Below are 4,241 nucleotides of genomic sequence, written 5' to 3' on the forward strand. Positions count from 1 at the left end.
TACATGAATAATTTCGAATTTACCCAAAGTAAATTAGCATAAACCTTATATGTTTATTTAACAGAGACTGAAATTATATACTTAATCATAGTTATAATTTGATAAAACAAATAATCCAGCAAAATCCCCAAGTTTCAGTAGAAATAGACTAAAATAGATGTATGAATCAAAAGATATTTTAATTTTAATTTTAACAGTTTATTGACATAAAAAGACGTCAAAAGGATCTGTTAGTCTTGCTAGACAGCCCAAAAACCATGATATTATAACTCGTTTTTTACAATGGAGAACAATTTCGAAATTACATAAGTGACAAGCCTTATATGGCTTTCACAGTTTCAAAATTACATAATACTTAATCTTAGTTATAATTTTCATAAAACAAAACTTTCTAGTAAAAAGTCCTCAGTTTCAGTAGAAATAGACTAAACCAAATAAATCCCTGTTATAATAAATTTGAACGCCACAATTACACTTGAAACTGATTAACATGTTCAGAATAACCATAACATTTTTTACATAAAATACATTTTATAGCCCGTTTTCACATAAAAGGAGAACTATTATCTAATGTACAGAGAACAACCACTTCCATTTCAAATTCCATATTACTGCAGAAAACACTAAACATTATACAAATAAAAAGTAATATAGTAACTTCTCAATTTTAGTGCCTTATATCATTTTTTTTTTTAATTTATTCGCAATATTCTTGTACAAATTATTGTTAATGAAAAAACACACCATTTGTTAAAAATTATCATCAAGATTCCTAAATTCCGCCAAAGAACTACATTCCATAATGTAATGTTATATTCCCAATAGTATTTATAGCCTAGCTTAAGTCTCATAACAATTCCGTCACATTTAGCTGAAGACTTTCCATAAGTAAAACGTGTATTGTTACTAACATAATCATAATGAGACATACTGTTACTGCCGTTACTCATGATTGTCCTAGCATTCTCAATGTCCCATCCTTCCCTTACTCTGGCCATGTGTGACTTTATTTTCCTCATACTAACTGAAGTGGCGTAATCTATAGATTCTTTATTACACCCCTGTTTTGCTAATTCATCAGCAACATCGTTAAAACATATACCACAATGTGAGGGTATACAGACGAATTTCACACTGTATCCTGACCCTTTTATGACAGAAATGTACTCGTTGCATTTGGTAACTGTTTCCTCATCAGAAGGCAATTTGGCATTTAAAGCCAAAAGAGCACTCTGACTGTCAACAAAACATATTATAGATTTTTCCTTATCAATTCCAAATTTCAAACACTCATATATGGCAAACAGCTCAGCAGTGGTAGATGAGCTGTGATCACCAATACGCTTAGATATTCTCTCCTCTGTACTATAACCAAATTCAGAAAATTCTTTAATTACAACACTAGGACCAGCTCGACATCCGGTTACAGAACCATCACAATAAGCATGAATCACCGCATCCTTTGGGTACCGAGATATCTTTTCCAAAAACAGCTGTTTAAGTTCAAGGGGGTTGCTGTCCCTTTTTCTCAAATCAAGTTGCTCTATACTTATATCTACTTTCTCAGTAATCCAAGGTTTTATTGGACGTGAACTTGGCAAAGGTACATAGAAATCAAAAACATTATAGTCATTCAATATTTTACAAAGCTTTCGTGAATATTCATTCAGTGTGAAGAAACCTGGAACGCCTGTCACATATCTATTTATAATAATTTTGAAATGCCTATCATTTTGTCTAATCAGTCTTATAATTGAGAAGACTGTCAACTCTCTTATTCTTTGAGTGACACTCGGGAAATTCAGCTCCATTCGCATTATTTCAATCCTTGCAGTTCTAGGGCAACCTAATATTAACCTCATAGCTTCGTTTTGCAACAATTCCAAGGGGCGAAAATCTTTATCTGAAAAACTACATAAGACTGGAGCCGAGTAGTCTATGATACTTCTAATAGTGGCAAGATATACAGACCTTAATATTGGAATACCAACACCGTTACCATGATTAGACAAAACATGTAATGGTTTAAGCCGAGATGTAGGCTACAGATGTTCTTCACATGGGTAATTTGATCCATTATTTTACCAAAACCAATATACATACCCAAATATTTATAACTTGTTACTCTTTCTAGTTTTACTCCATTCAGCCAGAATTCTTTATCACTTACCATTCGTGATTGATATTTTGTTTTAATCTCATTTACCACAAGACCTAAAGATATACAAAGATCTGACATTTCAGCCAACATAATACTCAAAGTCTCCTCTGACTTGCATTGTATGAGAATATTATCCGCATAAATGATTACTTGTGAATTTCCATGAAATTCATAACTTGCAATTTCATCCATTAATATATTAAAAATCATGGGGCTAAGCACACCCCCCTGTGGAGTACCAAGTTCAAAATACTTTTCAGTGGACTCGTAGCCCTGAAACATAACAGTTCCCCTTCTGTTACTCAAATATTGTGAAATCTTCATCAGTAGCTTGCCTTTTATACCACAAAGAAAAGATCGTTGGACAATCCACCAACTACCAATTCTCTAGCTTCTACCTTCCTAGCACTTTTTTTTTTTTTAACGCGGTGTCGTCAAATGATACACTACATTAGTTGGGAAAAGGTGCCCCTGCTGCCATCTATTGGAGGTAAACTAAAACTCGTTACGATGTAAGGGCGGGAGATATAGGAGTCTGAGTAATTTTGCTTTTCAGAATGTATCAATGTTGTTATTTTATGTATTTTGTACTAATAATACATGTAATACCGTGAGACGTAATAATTATTTTAGGTTACATAAAAGGTAATTGGAAATCAGATCAAATGACTGTGTAATTATTCGATTGATTCACCGATTTCAGTACATCTGGCGTTCTTGTGACCCCCCCCCTTTCCCACAGACACCCCCCACCTCACAGACACCCCCCCCCCCCCCATGTAATTAAACTAACGATTGTATGCTGAGGGAATATTGTTGTGACATTTATCGAGAACTTTGTAAGTTCCTGGAATTAGGTTGTGGCCAGACAACAAAGAGCATCGATTTCACGTGCGTTTTTTATAGCAATTTTTGGCCCAACTAGCAACAAAAATGAATTGATAGAAATTATAATGAATGGATGATGAGGTTAATTAGAAATTTCGTAGTGCACTGCTGAGGCCATCTATTGGCCATGAAAATAAACAATGTGCAAAGTTTTTTTAATCCTTGTGTTCTGGAACATTCCCTGACGTCAATTTGGTTAAAAAATAAGCCAAAATAGCCAACTTAATTGGAGTTTTACATAATCTATATCTACCTCACATATTTCTACTCAAGTGTCCATCTATCACCCTTTTACAATTGGATAGAATTATTCATACGAATTGAACAAGGGACGTGTGCTGCCATCTTTTAACAAGAAGTAAAAACACTAATGATAAAAAAGTTGCAGCCGAATATTTGTACCGAATTAATTCGAAGTTTGTAACTAAAGACGATTCTAGCAATGAAGCTTTCAGTCATTATTTGGTTTATGGTGAAATTTTGAAAGCGAGATTTCGAAAACTCGCTAGAATAGTAATAACACAATTTTTGATTTGGAAATACAAACAATCAGAACGGCAAGAAGAGATATGTTTGAAAGATTTAAGGGAAATTTTAAAAGTGAAAGGGCATATCTTTCACCAATATACACAATGAATAGCCATATGACACTTTATCAATTAGGGATAAATTTGTGCTTTTTAGTTTATATACCCTTTTGGGGATTGAAAGAAAAATGAAATGTTATAGATAATCATATGTATTTGTAATAAATGACTCATGGAACAGAGAAAAGGGAAAATGATAAAGGATATGAAACGTACATTGGAGCTTCTTAAAGATTGTAAATTCTTAAAAATGAAAAATAATTAGCTAACAAAAATGAAATAGTTCTTTAATTGGTTTTTGCTCTATTACCTGATCTGCAACATTATATCAATTCTCTTTAATCTAATTTGACGAGTTTTCACATTCCATTGTTACATTCGGGTTTGGCTGACACTATTCCTTCCCCCAACGGTTGATTATTATACTTGGGTTTCCCTTTTTTTTTTTTTTTTTTAATTAATGGGAAATAATTTATCTTCATAAATTTAATCTTATTGTCGTATGATAATGCATTACATTTTCCTGGTATCCTTTTATATATATATATATATATATATATATATATATATATATATATATATATATATATATATATATATATATA

At 32.3% G+C, this 4,241-nt stretch overlaps 1 pseudogene; it reads right to left on the reverse strand.

Moving 5' to 3' along the window:
* The window catches only part of LOC137615459 (uncharacterized), a 13,450-nt pseudogene extending 11,277 nt beyond the window's left edge, over window positions 1–2,173 (reverse strand).
* Between the last annotated feature and the right edge of the window lie 2,068 nt (window positions 2,174–4,241).

This window comes from Palaemon carinicauda, chromosome 2 (assembly GCF_036898095.1).
Source record: "Palaemon carinicauda isolate YSFRI2023 chromosome 2, ASM3689809v2, whole genome shotgun sequence".
NCBI classification, from domain to species: Eukaryota; Metazoa; Arthropoda; class Malacostraca; order Decapoda; family Palaemonidae; genus Palaemon; species Palaemon carinicauda.